Genomic DNA, 15,000 nt, shown 5'->3' with positions numbered 1-15,000 from the left:
TTACAGCACCTGGTATTCCCAGGCGGTCTCCCATCCAATTACTAACCAGGCCCAAACCTGCTTAGCTTCCGAGATCAGACGAGATCGGGCATAGCCAGGTTGGTATGGCCGTAAGCGAAAGCTGCTGCAAAGAGAGGGCTAATTAAAGATCAGCCACTGTAATCTCCAGTTCATTATATAAGTTCGGAATAAAACCCAAAAGCTTACAGCACCTGGTATTCCCAGGCGGTCTCCCATCCAAGTACTAACCAGGCCCAAACCTGCTTAGCTTCCGAGATCAGACGAGATCGGGCATAGCCAGGTTGGTATGGCCGTAAGCTAAAGCTGCTGCAAAGAGAGGGCTAATTAAAGATCAGCCACTGTAATCTCCAGTACATTATATAAATAGGGACGAAAACCCTAAAGCTTACAGCACCTGGCAATCCCAGGCAGTCTCCCATCCAAGTAGTAACCAGAACCAAACATGCTAAGATTCAGACATCGGGCATTGACTCTTTTTTTTTTTTTTTGCACGATTATTATATAATTAGTGAAAAAATTCCAAAAAGTAAAAAAATTTGAAAAATTTCCAAAAAGCTTTCAGCACCTGGTATTCCAAGGCGGTTTCCAATCCAAGTACTAAACAGGCATAGCCAGGTATGGCCGTAAGCGAAGGCTGCTGCAGAGAGAGGGCTATTTAAAGATCAGACACTCTAATCTCCAGTTCATTATATAAGTTCGGAATAAAACCCAAAAGCTTACAGCACCTGGTATTCCCAGGCGGTCTCCCATCCAAGTACTAACCAGGCCCAAACCTGCTTAGCTTCCGAGATCAGACGAGATCGGGCATAGCCAGGTTGGTATGGCCGTAAGCGAAAGCTGCTGCAAAGAGAGGGCTAATTAAAGATCAGCCACTGTAATCTCCAGTACATTATATAAATAGGGATGAAAACCCTAAAGCTTACAGCACCTGGCAATCCCAGGCGGTCTCCCATCCAAGTAGTAACCAGAACCAAACATGCTAAGATTCAGACATCGGGCATTGACTCTTTTTTTTTTTTTTTTTTTTTTTGCACGATTATTATATAATTAGTGAAAAAATTCAAAAAAGTAAAAAAATTTGAAAAATTTCCAAAAAGCTTTCAGCACCTGGTATTCCCAGGCGGTTTCCCATCCAAGTACTAACCAGGCCCAAACCTGCTTAGCTTCCGAGATCAGACGAGATCGGGCATAGCCAGGTTGGTATGGCCGTAAGCGAAAGCTGCTGCAAAGAGAGGGCTAATTAAAGATCAGCCACTGTAATCTCCAGTACATTATATAAATAGGGACGAAAACCCTAAAGCTTACAGCACCTGGCAATCCCAGGCAGTCTCCCATCCAAGTAGTAACCAGAACCAAACATGCTAAGATTCAGACATCGGGCATTGACTCTTTTTTTTTTTTTTTGCACGATTATTATATAATTAGTGAAAAAATTCCAAAAAGTAAAAATATTTGAAAAATTTCCAAAAAGCTTTCAGCACCTGGTATTCCCAGGCGGTTTCCAATCCAAGTACTAAACAGGCATAGCCAGGTATGGCCGTAAGCGAAGGCTGCTGCAGAGAGAGGGCTATTTAAAGATCAGCCACTCTAATCTCCAGTTCAATATATAAGTAGGGAAGAAAACCCAAAAGCTTACAGCACCTGGTATTATTCTCAGGCAGTCTCCCATCCAAGTAATAACCAGAACCAAACATTCTAAGATTCAGAGATCTGGCATTGACTCTTTTTTTTTTTTTCAAGATTATTACATAACTAATGAAAATTTTCCAAAAAGCTTACAGCACCTGGTATTCCCAGGCGGTCTCCCATCCAAGTACTAACCAAGCCCAAACCTGCTTAGCTTCCGAGATCAGACGAGATCAGGCATAGCCAGGTTGGTATGGCCGTAAGCGAAACCTGCTGCAAAGAGAGGGCTATTTAAAGATCAGACACTCTAATCTCCAGTTCATTATATAAGTTCGGAATGAAACCCAAAAGCTTACAGCACCTGGTATTCCCAGGCGGTCTCCCATCCAAGTACTAACCAGGCCCAAACCTGCTTAGCTTCCGAGATCAGACGAGATCGGGCATAGCCAGGTTGGTATGGCCGTAAGCGAAAGCTGCTGCAAAGAGAGGGCTAATTAAAGATCAGCCACTGTAATCTCCAGTACATTATATAAATAGGGATGAAAACCCTAAAGCTTACAGCACCTGGCAATCCCAGGCGGTCTCCCATCCAAGTAGTAACCAGAACCAAACATGCTAAGATTCAGACATCGGGCATTGACTCTTTTTTTTTTTTTTTTTTTTTTTGCACGATTATTATATAATTAGTGAAAAAATTCAAAAAAGTAAAAAAATTTGAAAAATTTCCAAAAAGCTTTCAGCACCTGGTATTCCCAGGCGGTTTCCCATCCAAGTACTAAACAGGCATAGCCAGGTATGGCCGTAAGCGAAGGCTGCTGCAGAGAGAGGGCTATTTAAAGATCAGCCACTCTAATCTCCAGTTCAATATATAAGTAGGGAAGAAAACCCAAAAGCTTACAGCACCTGGTATTATTCTCAGGCAGTCTCCCATCCAAGTAATAACCAGAACCAAACATTCTAAGATTCAGAGATCTGGCATTGACTCTTTTTTTTTTTCAAGATTATTACATAACTAATGAAAATTTTCCAAAAAGCTTACAGCACCTGGTATTCCCAGGCGGTCTCCCATCCAAGTACTAACCAGGCCCAAACCTGCTTAGCTTCCGAGATCAGACGAGATCGGGCATAGCCAGGTTGGTATGGCCGTAAGCGAAAGCTGCTGCAAAGAGAGGGCTAATTAAAGATCAGCCACTGTAATCTCCAGTACATTATATAAATAGGGACGAAAACCCTAAAGCTTACAGCACCTGGCAATCCCAGGCAGTCTCCCATCCAAGTAGTAACCAGAACCAAACATGCTAAGATTCAGACATCGGGCATTGACTCTTTTTTTTTTTTTTTGCACGATTATTATATAATTAGTGAAAAAATTCCAAAAAGTAAAAATATTTGAAAAATTTCCAAAAAGCTTTCAGCACCTGGTATTCCCAGGCGGTTTCCAATCCAAGTACTAAACAGGCATAGCCAGGTATGGCCGTAAGCGAAGGCTGCTGCAGAGAGAGGGCTATTTAAAGATCAGCCACTCTAATCTCCAGTTCAATATATAAGTAGGGAAGAAAACCCAAAAGCTTACAGCACCTGGTATTATTCTCAGGCAGTCTCCCATCCAAGTAATAACCAGAACCAAACATTCTAAGATTCAGAGATCTGGCATTGACTCTTTTTTTTTTTTTCAAGATTATTACATAACTAATGAAAATTTTCCAAAAAGCTTACAGCACCTGGTATTCCCAGGCGGTCTCCCATCCAAGTACTAACCAAGCCCAAACCTGCTTAGCTTCCGAGATCAGACGAGATCAGGCATAGCCAGGTTGGTATGGCCGTAAGCGAAACCTGCTGCAAAGAGAGGGCTATTTAAAGATCAGACACTCTAATCTCCAGTTCATTATATAAGTTCGGAATGAAACCCAAAAGCTTACAGCACCTGGTATTCCCAGGCGGTCTCCCATCCAAGTACTAACCAGGCCCAAACCTGCTTAGCTTCCGAGATCAGACGAGATCGGGCATAGCCAGGTTGGTATGGCCGTAAGCGAAAGCTGCTGCAAAGAGAGGGCTAATTAAAGATCAGCCACTGTAATCTCCAGTACATTATATAAATAGGGATGAAAACCCTAAAGCTTACAGCACCTGGCAATCCCAGGCGGTCTCCCATCCAAGTAGTAACCAGAACCAAACATGCTAAGATTCAGACATCGGGCATTGACTCTTTTTTTTTTTTTTTTTTTTTTTGCACGATTATTATATAATTAGTGAAAAAATTCAAAAAAGTAAAAAAATTTGAAAAATTTCCAAAAAGCTTTCAGCACCTGGTATTCCCAGGCGGTTTCCCATCCAAGTACTAAACAGGCATAGCCAGGTATGGCCGTAAGCGAAGGCTGCTGCAGAGAGAGGGCTATTTAAAGATCAGCCACTCTAATCTCCAGTTCAATATATAAGTAGGGAAGAAAACCCAAAAGCTTACAGCACCTGGTATTATTCTCAGGCAGTCTCCCATCCAAGTAATAACCAGAACCAAACATTCTAAGATTCAGAGATCTGGCATTGACTCTTTTTTTTTTTCAAGATTATTACATAACTAATGAAAATTTTCCAAAAAGCTTACAGCACCTGGTATTCCCAGGCGGTCTCCCATCCAAGTACTAACCAGGCCCAAACCTGCTTAGCTTCCGAGATCAGACGAGATCGGGCATAGCCAGGTTGGTATGGCCGTAAGCGAAAGCTGCTGCAAAGAGAGGGCTAATTAAAGATCAGCCACTGTAATCTCCAGTACATTATATAAATAGGGACGAAAACCCTAAAGCTTACAGCACCTGGCAATCCCAGGCGGTCTCCCATCCAAGTAGTAACCAGAACCAAACATGCTAAGATTCAGACATCGGGCATTGACTCTTTTTTTTTTTTTTCAAGATTATTACATAACTAAAGAAAATTTTCCAAAAAGCTTACAGCACCTGGTATTCCCAGGCGGTCTCCCATCCAAGTACTAACCAAGCCCAAACCTGCTTAGCTTCCAAGATCAGATGAGATCAGGCATAGCCTTTTTTTTTTTTTTTTTTTTTTTTTTTTTTTTATTAAGAAATTTCAATCAATAAAATACAATAGATTAAACGCAATCAACAGAAAATACAGAACATTGCCTTTACACATCCCTACATTACACATCTTTCCTTTACATAGATAATTTAAAAATCTCCTTCACTTCCTGGCAGCTTCCACATTAAATCATTTAAAACACAATAAACTTTTGGGGTAAAAACATCATAAAAAGAGTCTAACATATTTACACCTTTAAAGTACACATACAGTCTTTCAGTATATAATTCTGTTTTTCTTTTAAACATCCTCCAAACATCCAACACAATTTTTTCCTTTTTAGCCACAGTTCTTCTGTCCCATATTGCACTTTTCATTAGCATTACACACAGATTAATGAAACTTTTGTTTTGAAACTTTTTTTCCCAACCAAACATCACAACTCTGTTCCATTCCATTCCATTTTCATCCCACTCCTCAGTCACATCTTTAATTAAACATTTACATTTCCTTAAAAAGTCCTTTAGCTCTCTACAATGTAAAAACATATGTAAAATCCCCTCTTCCTCTTCCTGGCACACTTTACACAGAGCATTTTCTTCCATTCCTATTTTATTTAAAATAACATCAGTAAAAACCACTTTATGCCTTATAAAATACTCCAAACATTCCAATTTTGTTTCCACACATTTCCCCGTCATGTTTCTCCATATACACTCTTTTTTTAAATCTTTGAATTTCTGCACCCAGTAACCATTTGCAATCGGCTCTTTAAAAACATCATCTCTAAAAGCACAATAAATCATTTTCACAGTACATTCCTTAAAATCATACAGTTTTCCCCCTAATTTCACATGAATACATTTCTCTTTTGGCTCTCCTTCCATACTTTTTATTCTTTTTATCCACTCTTTAGGTATTGCATTTTTAATGATTTCATATTTATTTTTTATTACTTGTTCACTGTAATCCTCTTTTGCCTCCTCCATTGCATCTACAATAAATTGTGTTGGTAAAAACCCTTCTTTAAATTCATACAAAACATCTCTCACTCTTGTTATCCCCACTTCCATCCATTTCTTTAAAAAAATTCCTTTGTCTTGTTTTAAAATGTTTTGGTTTAAAAACAGAGGTTGATTTAAAATGTTTTCTCTCCCATGTGGATCATACTCAAGTCTATCTAAAAATTTTCCCCAGGCACTAAACATTTCCCTATAAAACTCTGGTAAGCACTCTGTCATCCAATTCTTTGTTTTCATCCATAAAATCCCATCCCCCATGTTAAAATCCCCACATTTGTTTAAAAAATATTCCATTGTTTTTTTCCATGCAGTTTTGTGACCATCATCTAGATATTTTTTTACTATTTTAATTCTTAAGCTATTTTTTCTCTGTTCAACATCAATTAATCCCATCCCTCCTTTCCCTATTTCTCCTATTAATGTACTATATGCAATTCTTGACGGTTTACTATTCCATAAAAAATCTAAAAAACATTTTTTCAACCTTGTCTCCACCCACATTGGCATAGCAGTCACATATAAAACATACCACAATTTTGACACCATTAACACATTTAAAATTAAAACCTTCCCTTTTAAACTTAATGTCCTCAATTTCCAAAAATTTAACCTTCTTTCAATACCTCCTACTATTTCTTCCCACATTTTTTCTTTAACATTCCTTTCTTCTTTTCCCATTAGAACACCTAAAATCCTTATTTCTTTTGTTTCTTTAAAATGAAAATACTCTGTTAAAACAGTCACTCCTCCAAATCTCATATATATAGTTTTTTCTTCATTTATCTTACCTCCTGATCCCCTACAAAACATCTGTACTACTTCCATTACTTTATTAACACTCTCTATATCTTTAACTATTATTGTCGTATCATCTGCATATTGAAATATTTTTTCATTTCCCCCACTTCCTTCAATGTTTATCCCTCTTATGTCTTCGTCTATTTTAATAGCTAATCCCAATGGTTCTGCAACTAAAGAATATAAAAGCGCTGATAATGGACATCCTTGTCTTATTGATCTAGTAATTTTAAAACATTCAGTTAAAAAACCATTACACTGTATTCTTGTTATTGCTCCCCTATATAAAATTGTAATCCACTTGATAAAATTTTCCCCAAACCCGTACCTTCTTAAAATTCCAAATAAATATTCATGCTCCACTCTATCAAAAGCCTTTTCGAAATCCAAACTAATAACATATCCTTTTTTGTTTTTTTCTTTCATATATCTTATTCTATCTATTATACTTAAAGTTGTGTCCGCTATATCTTTCCCTTTAACTCCATACACTTGATTTGTTTCAATTATGGTTGGCATTACCTCTTTCAATCTGTTGGCTAAAACTTTTGTTAAAATTTTCAGATCTGTATTCAACATTGTAATTGGTCTATAATTTTTTAAGTCTACTTTATCTCCTTTTCTTTTATATATCAACTTTAATAATCCCATCCCCATTCTCTGATTCATTTCTTCTTTTTTAAAGATCTCTTCATATACTTCTTTTAAAATACTGGTTAAAAAATCTTTAAAAACAATATAAAATTCACTCCCCAAACCATCTATACCTGGACTTTTATTTTTGTTTAATTCACTTATTGCTCTTTTTATCTCTTCTTCTCTTATCTCTTCATCACACTCTTTTTTGTCTACTTCTCCTACTGTTGTTTTTATTTGCTTAAGTAACTCCAATTTCTCTTCTTCCTTCAACCCCTCAGTACTAAACAGGTTCTCATAATATGCTTTTACTTCTTTTAATATTTCCTCATTTGTTTCCACCACTACACCATTTTTTCCTCTTATTTCTTTAATCATTCCAGCTTTCCCTCGTATTTTTTCTAGATCAAAGAAAAATTTTGTACATTTTTCTCCCTCCACAGTATATTTAGCTTTACTTCTTAGTCTTGCTCCTTCATATTTTTTCTCTTCCATTTCTTTCAATATTCCCTCCAATTCTTTTATTTTTTGTATATCTTTCCCATTCTCATTTAATTCCTTTTCCAATTTTTCTCTTATTTCTCTCTCCTTCTTCCTCTTACATATCTGTATTAATTTGCAATACTTTATTGTGAATTTTTTAACTAAATATTTAACATTTTCCCACCATATCCTTTTATCTTCACTGTACATTTCATTCTCCTTTTCTTTTTCAATAATTTCTTTAATACTTAAAACATACTCCTCATTCTTCAAAACCTCTACATTTAACACCCATACACCCGGCCCTCTTTTCACTGAACTCCAGTCTACTTGCAAAAAAATTGGTTTATGGTCACTTAAGCTTGATTCTTCATATTTAATGTTACCGATATATCCTTCAATGTTCCTTGTACACAAAATAAAATCAATCCTTGTCTTACACATAAAATTCCCTACTAATTGCCTCCTTGAATATTCTTTCTTTTTTTCATTTCTTTCTCTCCATACATCAATCATATTATTTTCTTCCATTAATAGTTTCAGTTCTTTTCTTCCTTTATCATTTTTAAAAACCATTCCCTCACCCATTTCTAATTTACTGAAAACGGTATTAAAATCACCCATCATAATAACTTCTTTATGCTTTTTTAAAAAATCTCTTAATACATTAAAATATTCCTTCTTTTCATTCTCTACAGTCGGTGCATGAATATTAACTACAATAACTTTTTTCTCCTCATACTCCATTTCAACCGCAATACATTTCCCATCTACGTCATTATATATTGTTTTACATGATACCCCACAGTTTTCTTTTATTAAAATCGCAACTCCTCTTCCAAGCCTCCCATCACCATTGTTATATAAAATCTCTCCGCTCCACCTTTTCCTTATTTCAGTCATGTACTCTTCCCTCCAGTTAGTTTCTTGTAATAAAATCACATCCTCTCCTTTACACATTTCTTTCACCTTTTCAAATTTACCCATGTCCATCAATCCCCTTGCATTAAAAGGAACACAACTTAAAACCATTAAAATAAATAAAAATAAATACATAAAAACCATTATTTTCCATCTTCTCCCTCCAGCCCTCTTAACACTTCATATCTGTTTACACTTTTTACTCGGCCCCTTGTCATTAACTTTTTTCTTGCATTTTCCACATTTGGTTTTACCTTTAATGTTCTTCTTCTACTTTGTCCTCTCTCCCCTCTGTCTTTTCCCATGTTGTCCATCCTTGTTTCTTCTTCACTGTCCATTTCTTTGTTTTGATCATACATTCCCTGTTCATCCCTCTCCACATTATCCAAAAGATTTTTAAAACTGTCAGATATTTCCATTTCTGTCCATTGGGTATTCTGTTCTGCTGTTTGTTCCTCATCCATATCATTCTTTTTTCCTTCTTCTTCTTCCTCTTGGTTTCCTGTTCCTCCTTCTGTTTCCTTTTGTGATAATCCTTCATCCCCTTGTCCTTCATCAATATCTCCTTCCTCTTCAGTGTTTCCTTCATGCACCTGTCCGTCCACCCGATGCTCCAGACCTCCTTCCTCTCCCTCCATCCAACACTCACACTTGTTTAAAATCTTTTGACACTCCGGGCATCTGACCGCATTGCAATCCCTTGCGAAATGTCCCCTTTCCTCGCACTTGTGACACTTAAATTCAGGGCATTCTTTGAGCAGATGATCCGGGCTCATGCACAGCTTACAGGTCTTCACCTGGTGGCTGTGCATCACCCTAAAGTACTGCGGCCCTTCTGCTGTTTCCAGCTTTGTGCTGTAGGGCAATGATGCCACCTCCTTGGGGAATCTCACTTTTAAAAACCTTGTTCCATCCTCTATTTCAGTGCCCGGGTAGCATCTTCTTTTTAATTTTGAAATGGGATTAACTCCCCATCCCTCCAATTTTCTAAAAATGTCTTTATCATCAAGGTAGACGGGCAGGTGCATGAAGGAAACAACATAATCTCTATTTTGCAGTTTCTTTATCTCACAGTTAACTCCTTTAATTAACAATCCCTCAGTCAGTTCATCACATGTTTCTTCTTTCTCCATTGTCAGTTCATATTCCTTTCCTTGTCTTGGCCTTAGTGCTAAAATTTTACCATATCCACATTTTTCCGTCACCGCTTTAATAATATCCACAGCTCTCACCTCATTTACGTTCTCGACATTCACAATCACAGTTGCCTCCTTTAAGTATTTCCTTTCACCAATTTTATCTCTTGCATCTTGTTTTTTACCGTGTCCTGCTCGTTGTCGATACTCCACTCCAGGATCATTTGCCATGCGTGTCTCTCCAGCCAGTCCAGGGTCATTTGCCATACGTGTCTCTCCAAGCAGTCCAGTGTCGTTTGCCATACGTGTCTCTCCAGCCAGTCCAGTTTCGTTTGCCATACGTGTCTCTCCAGCCATTCCAGTGTCGTTTGCCATGCGTGTCTCTCCAGCCAGTCCAGTGTCGTTTGCCAATAATCCGTCCATTGTACAAAAATTAAACAATAAATTAACCACCCTCCAGCCAGCAAGATGCTGCTGTTAGGTGGTTTAAAACAGAAAAAACACAAAAAATAAACTAAAGTCCAAAAACAACTCACAAAACAAACACTGACAGAAAAATCAAAATGGAGGAGAGCCTTCCTCTCCCAACTGCAGCCAACACTTCCTGTAGCTCTCTAGCGCCCTCAGGTTGGTATGGCCGTAAGCGAAAGCTGCTGCAAAGAGAGGGCTATTTAAAGATCAGACACTCTAATCTCCAGTTCATTATATAAGTTCGGAATAAAACCCAAAAGCTTACAGCACCTTGTATTCCCAGGCGGTCTCCCATCCAAGTACTAACCAGGCCCAAACCTGCTTAGCTTCCGAGATCAGACGAGATCAGGCATAGCCAGGGTGGTATGGCCGTAAGCGAAAGCTGCTGCAAAGAGAGGGCTAATTAAAGATCAGCCACTGTAATCTCCAGTACATTATATAAATAGGGACGAAAACCCTAAAGCTTACAGCACCTGGCAATCCCAGGCGGTCTCCCATCCAAGTAGTAACCAGAACCAAACATGCTAAGATTCAGACATCGGGCATTGACTCTTTTTTTTTTTTTTTTTTTTTTTTTTGCACGATTATTATATAATTAGTGAAAAAATTCAAAAAAGTAAAAAAATTTGAAAAATGTCCAAAAACCTTTCAGCACCTGGTATTCCCAGGCGGTTTCCCATCCAAGTACTAAACAGGCATAGCCAGGTATGGCCGTAAGCGAAGGCTGCTGCAGAGAGAGGGCTATTTAAAGATCAGCCACTCTAATCTCCAGTTCAATATATAAGTAGGGAAGAAAACCCAAAAGCTTACAGCACCTGGTATTATTCTCAGGCAGTCTCCCATCCAAGTAATAACCAGAACCAAACATTCTAAGATTCAGAGATCTGGCATTGACTCTTTTTTTTTTCAAGATTATTACATAACTAATGAAAATTTTCCAAAAAGCTTACAGCACCTGGTATTCCCAGGCGGTCTCCCATCCAAGTACTAACCAGGCCCAAACCTGCTTAGCTTCCGAGATCAGACGAGATCGGGCATAGCCAGGTTGGTATGGCCGTAAGCGAAAGCTGCTGCAAAGAAAGGGCTAATTAAAGATCAGCCACTGTAATCTCCAGTACATTATATAAATAGGGACGAAAACCCTAAAGCTTACAGCACCTGGCAATCCCAGGCGGTCTCCCATCCAAGTAGTAACCAGAACCAAACATGCTAAGATTCAGACATCGGGCATTGACTCTTTTTTTTTTTTTTCAAGATTATTACATAACTAAAGAAAATTTTCCAAAAAGCTTACAGCACCTGGTATTCCCAGGCGGTCTCCCATCCAAGTACTAACCAAGCCCAAACCTGCTTAGCTTCCGAGATCAGATGAGATCAGGCATAGCCAGGTTGGTATGGCCGTAAGCGAAAGCTGCTGCAAAGAGAGGGCTATTTAAAGATCAGACACTCTAATCTCCAGTTCATTATATAAGTTCGGAATAAAACCCAAAAGCTTACAGCACCTGGTATTCCCAGGCGGTCTCCCATCCAAGTACTAACCAGGCCCAAACCTGCTTAGCTTCCGAGATCAGACGAGATCGGGCATAGCCAGGTTGGTATGGCCGTAAGCGAAAGCTGCTGCAAAGAGAGGGCTAATTAAAGATCAGCCACTGTAATCTCCAGTACATTATATAAATAGGGACGAAAACCCTAAAGCTTACAGCACCTGGCAATCCCAGGCGGTCTCCCATCCAAGTAGTAACCAGAACCAAACATGCTAAGATTCAGACATCGGGCATTGACTCTTTTTTTTTTTTTTTTTTTTTTTTTTTGCACGATTATTATATAATTAGTGAAAAAATTCCAAAAAGTAAAAAAATTTGAAAAATTTCCAAAAAGCTTTCAGCACCTGGTATTCCCAGGCGGTTTCCCATCCAAGTACTAAACAGGCATAGCCAGGTATGGCCGTAAGCGAAGGCTGCTGCAGAGAGAGGGCTATTTAAAGATCAGCCACTCTAATCTCCAGTTCAATATATAAGTAGGGAAGAAAACCCAAAAGCTTACAGCACCTGGTATTATTCTCAGGCAATCTCCCATCCAAGTAATAACCAGAACCAAACATTCTAAGATTCAGAGATCTGGCATTGACTCTTTTTTTTTTTTTTTCAAGATTATTACATAACTAATGAAAATTTTCCAAAAAGCTTACAGCACCTGGTATTCCCAGGCGGTCTCCCATCCAAGTACTAACCAGGTCCAAACCTGCTTAGCTTCCGAGATCAGACGAGATCGGGCATAGCCAGGTTGGTATGGCCGTAAGCGAAAGCTGCTGCAAAGAGAGGGCTAATTAAAGATCAGCCACTGTAATCTCCAGTACATTATATAAATAGGGACGAAAACCCTAAAGCTTACAGCACCTGGCAATCCCAGGCGGTCTCCCATCCAAGTAGTAACCAGAACCAAACATGCTAAGATTCAGACATCGGGCATTGACTCTTTTTTTTTTTTTTTTTTTTTTTTTTTGTACGATTATTATATAATTAGTGAAAAAATTCCAAAAAGTAAAAAAATTTGAAAAATTTCCAAAAAGCTTTCAGCACCTGGTATTCCCAGGCGGTTTCCCATCCAAGTACTAAACAGGCATGGCCAGGTATGGCCGTAAGCGAAGGCTGCTGCAGAGAGAGGGCTATTTAAAGATCAGCCACTCTAATCTCCAGTTCAATATATAAGTAGGGAAGAAAACCCAAAAGCTTACAGCACCTGGTATTATTCTCAGGCAATCTCCCATCCAAGTAATAACCAGAACCAAACATTCTAAGATTCAGAGATCTGGCATTGACTCTTTTTTTTTTTTTTCAAGATTATTACATAACTAATGAAAATTTTCCAAAAAGCTTACAGCACCTGGTATTCCCAGGCGGTCTCCCATCCAAGTACTAACCAAGCCCAAACCTGCTTAGCTTCCGAGATCAGACGAGATCAGGCATAGCCAGGTTGGTATGGCCTTAAGTGAAAGCTGCTGCAAAGATAGGGCTATTTAAAGATCAGACACTCTAATCTCCAGTTCATTATATAAGTTCGGAATAAAACCCAAAAGCTTACAGCACCTGGTATTCCCAGGCGGTCTCCCATCCAAGTACTAACCAGGCCCAAACCTGCTTAGCTTCCGAGATCAGACGAGATCGGGCATAGCCAGGTTGGTATGGCCGTAAGCGAAGGCTGCTGCAGAGAGAGGGCTATTTAAAGATCAGCCACTCTAATCTCCAGTTCAATATATAAGTAGGGAAGAAAACCCAAAAGCTTACAGCACCTGGTATTATTCTCAGGCAGTCTCCCATCCAAGTAATAACCAGAACCAAACATTCTAAGATTCAGAGATCTGGCATTGACTCTTTTTTTTTTCAAGATTATTACATAACTAATGAAAATTTTCCAAAAAGCTTACAGCACCTGGTATTCCCAGGCGGTCTCCCATCCAAGTACTAACCAGGCCCAAACCTGCTTAGCTTCCGAGATCAGACGAGATCGGGCATAGCCAGGTTGGTATGGCCGTAAGCGAAAGCTGCTGCAAAGAGAGGGCTAATTAAAGATCAGCCACTGTAATCTCCAGTACATTATATAAATAGGGACGAAAACCCTAAAGCTTACAGCACCTGGCAATCCCAGGCGGTCTCCCATTCAAGTAGTAACCAGAACCAAACATGCTAAGATTCAGACATCGGGCATTGACTCTTTTTTTTTTTTTTCAAGATTATTACATAACTAAAGAAAATTTTCCAAAAAGCTTACAGCACCTGGTATTCCCAGGCGGTCTCCCATCCAAGTACTAACCAAGCCCAAACCTGCTTAGCTTCCGAGATCAGATGAGATCAGGCATAGCCAGGTTGGTATGGCCGTAAGCGAAAGCTGCTGCAAAGAGAGGGCTATTTAAAGATCAGACACTCTAATCTCCAGTTCATTATATAAGTTCGGAATAAAACCCAAAAGCTTACAGCACCTGGTATTCCCAGGCGGTCTCCCATCCAAGTACTAACCAGGTCCAAACCTGCTTAGCTTCCGAGATCAGACGAGATCGGGCATAGCCAGGTTGGTATGGCCGTAAGCGAAAGCTGCTGCAAAGAGAGGGCTAATTAAAGATCAGCCACTGTAATCTCCAGTACATTATATAAATAGGGACGAAAACCCTAAAGCTTACAGCACCTGGCAATCCCAGGCGGTCTCCCATCCAAGTAGTAACCAGAACCAAACATGCTAAGATTCAGACATCGGGCATTGACTCTTTTTTTTTTTTTTTTTTTTTTTTTTTGTACGATTATTATATAATTAGTGAAAAAATTCCAAAAAGTAAAAAAATTTGAAAAATTTCCAAAAAGCTTTCAGCACCTGGTATTCCCAGGCGGTTTCCCATCCAAGTACTAAACAGGCATGGCCAGGTATGGCCGTAAGCGAAGGCTGCTGCAGAGAGAGGGCTATTTAAAGATCAGCCACTCTAATCTCCAGTTCAATATATAAGTAGGGAAGAAAACCCAAAAGCTTACAGCACCTGGTATTATTCTCAGGCAATCTCCCATCCAAGTAATAACCAGAACCAAACATTCTAAGATTCAGAGATCTGGCATTGACTCTTTTTTTTTTTTTTCAAGATTATTACATAACTAATGAAAATTTTCCAAAAAGCTTACAGCACCTGGTATTCCCAGGCGGTCTCCCATCCAAGTACTAACCAAGCCCAAACCTGCTTAGCTTCCGAGATCAGACGAGATCAGGCATAGCCAGGTTGGTATGGCCTTAAGTGAAAGCTGCTGCAAAGATAGGGCTATTTAAAGATCAGACACTCTAATCTCCAGTTCATTATATAAGTTCGGAATAAAACC

General features: G+C 39.0%; 21 non-coding genes across 21 annotated transcripts in view; all 21 read right to left on the bottom strand.

Annotated features, from left to right (window-relative positions):
* LOC132138329 (5S ribosomal RNA) overlaps positions 1 to 116 on the bottom strand; it is a 119-nt gene extending 3 nt beyond the window's left edge. Inside the window, exon 1 of the ribosomal RNA XR_009432627.1 lies at positions 1 to 116. This exon is cut by the window's left edge and continues 3 nt beyond it. This is a non-coding gene — a ribosomal RNA (5S ribosomal RNA).
* Positions 117 to 200: 84 nt separating this feature from the next.
* LOC132139124 (5S ribosomal RNA) lies at positions 201 to 319 on the bottom strand. The gene has a single exon (XR_009433357.1). It is a non-coding gene; the product is annotated as a 5S ribosomal RNA (ribosomal RNA).
* Positions 320 to 734: 415 nt separating this feature from the next.
* LOC132139123 (5S ribosomal RNA) lies at positions 735 to 853 on the bottom strand. Its single transcript, XR_009433356.1, has one exon. It is a non-coding gene; the product is annotated as a 5S ribosomal RNA (ribosomal RNA).
* A 263-nt stretch (positions 854 to 1,116) lies between these two features.
* LOC132138475 (5S ribosomal RNA) lies at positions 1,117 to 1,235 on the bottom strand. The gene has a single exon (XR_009432765.1). It is a non-coding gene; the product is annotated as a 5S ribosomal RNA (ribosomal RNA).
* A 558-nt stretch (positions 1,236 to 1,793) lies between these two features.
* Positions 1,794 to 1,912, bottom strand: LOC132138108 (5S ribosomal RNA). The gene has a single exon (XR_009432416.1). It is a non-coding gene; the product is annotated as a 5S ribosomal RNA (ribosomal RNA).
* An 84-nt stretch (positions 1,913 to 1,996) lies between these two features.
* On the bottom strand, positions 1,997 to 2,115 carry LOC132139122 (5S ribosomal RNA). The gene has a single exon (XR_009433355.1). It is a non-coding gene; the product is annotated as a 5S ribosomal RNA (ribosomal RNA).
* A 564-nt stretch (positions 2,116 to 2,679) lies between these two features.
* Positions 2,680 to 2,798, bottom strand: LOC132139121 (5S ribosomal RNA). The gene has a single exon (XR_009433354.1). It is a non-coding gene; the product is annotated as a 5S ribosomal RNA (ribosomal RNA).
* Positions 2,799 to 3,356: 558 nt separating this feature from the next.
* Positions 3,357 to 3,475, bottom strand: LOC132138107 (5S ribosomal RNA). Its single transcript, XR_009432415.1, has one exon. It is a non-coding gene; the product is annotated as a 5S ribosomal RNA (ribosomal RNA).
* An 84-nt stretch (positions 3,476 to 3,559) lies between these two features.
* Positions 3,560 to 3,678, bottom strand: LOC132139120 (5S ribosomal RNA). The gene has a single exon (XR_009433353.1). It is a non-coding gene; the product is annotated as a 5S ribosomal RNA (ribosomal RNA).
* Positions 3,679 to 4,242: 564 nt separating this feature from the next.
* LOC132139118 (5S ribosomal RNA) lies at positions 4,243 to 4,361 on the bottom strand. The gene has a single exon (XR_009433351.1). It is a non-coding gene; the product is annotated as a 5S ribosomal RNA (ribosomal RNA).
* Positions 4,362 to 10,405: 6,044 nt separating this feature from the next.
* Positions 10,406 to 10,524, bottom strand: LOC132138879 (5S ribosomal RNA). The gene has a single exon (XR_009433156.1). It is a non-coding gene; the product is annotated as a 5S ribosomal RNA (ribosomal RNA).
* A 566-nt stretch (positions 10,525 to 11,090) lies between these two features.
* On the bottom strand, positions 11,091 to 11,209 carry LOC132139117 (5S ribosomal RNA). Its single transcript, XR_009433350.1, has one exon. It is a non-coding gene; the product is annotated as a 5S ribosomal RNA (ribosomal RNA).
* Positions 11,210 to 11,434: 225 nt separating this feature from the next.
* Positions 11,435 to 11,553, bottom strand: LOC132137911 (5S ribosomal RNA). The gene has a single exon (XR_009432229.1). It is a non-coding gene; the product is annotated as a 5S ribosomal RNA (ribosomal RNA).
* An 84-nt stretch (positions 11,554 to 11,637) lies between these two features.
* Positions 11,638 to 11,756, bottom strand: LOC132139116 (5S ribosomal RNA). The gene has a single exon (XR_009433349.1). It is a non-coding gene; the product is annotated as a 5S ribosomal RNA (ribosomal RNA).
* A 572-nt stretch (positions 11,757 to 12,328) lies between these two features.
* On the bottom strand, positions 12,329 to 12,447 carry LOC132137779 (5S ribosomal RNA). The gene has a single exon (XR_009432101.1). It is a non-coding gene; the product is annotated as a 5S ribosomal RNA (ribosomal RNA).
* Positions 12,448 to 13,018: 571 nt separating this feature from the next.
* LOC132138888 (5S ribosomal RNA) lies at positions 13,019 to 13,137 on the bottom strand. Its single transcript, XR_009433164.1, has one exon. It is a non-coding gene; the product is annotated as a 5S ribosomal RNA (ribosomal RNA).
* An 84-nt stretch (positions 13,138 to 13,221) lies between these two features.
* On the bottom strand, positions 13,222 to 13,340 carry LOC132139115 (5S ribosomal RNA). Its single transcript, XR_009433348.1, has one exon. It is a non-coding gene; the product is annotated as a 5S ribosomal RNA (ribosomal RNA).
* A 224-nt stretch (positions 13,341 to 13,564) lies between these two features.
* On the bottom strand, positions 13,565 to 13,683 carry LOC132139114 (5S ribosomal RNA). The gene has a single exon (XR_009433347.1). It is a non-coding gene; the product is annotated as a 5S ribosomal RNA (ribosomal RNA).
* A 225-nt stretch (positions 13,684 to 13,908) lies between these two features.
* On the bottom strand, positions 13,909 to 14,027 carry LOC132137909 (5S ribosomal RNA). The gene has a single exon (XR_009432227.1). It is a non-coding gene; the product is annotated as a 5S ribosomal RNA (ribosomal RNA).
* Positions 14,028 to 14,111: 84 nt separating this feature from the next.
* On the bottom strand, positions 14,112 to 14,230 carry LOC132137778 (5S ribosomal RNA). Its single transcript, XR_009432100.1, has one exon. It is a non-coding gene; the product is annotated as a 5S ribosomal RNA (ribosomal RNA).
* A 571-nt stretch (positions 14,231 to 14,801) lies between these two features.
* LOC132138885 (5S ribosomal RNA) lies at positions 14,802 to 14,920 on the bottom strand. Its single transcript, XR_009433162.1, has one exon. It is a non-coding gene; the product is annotated as a 5S ribosomal RNA (ribosomal RNA).
* Between the last annotated feature and the right edge of the window lie 80 nt (positions 14,921 to 15,000).

This window comes from Carassius carassius, unplaced genomic scaffold, assembly GCF_963082965.1.
Source record: "Carassius carassius unplaced genomic scaffold, fCarCar2.1 SCAFFOLD_57, whole genome shotgun sequence".
In the NCBI taxonomy this organism is placed as follows: Eukaryota; Metazoa; Chordata; class Actinopteri; order Cypriniformes; family Cyprinidae; genus Carassius; species Carassius carassius.
This window is presented reverse-complemented; position numbering and strand designations above follow the sequence as displayed.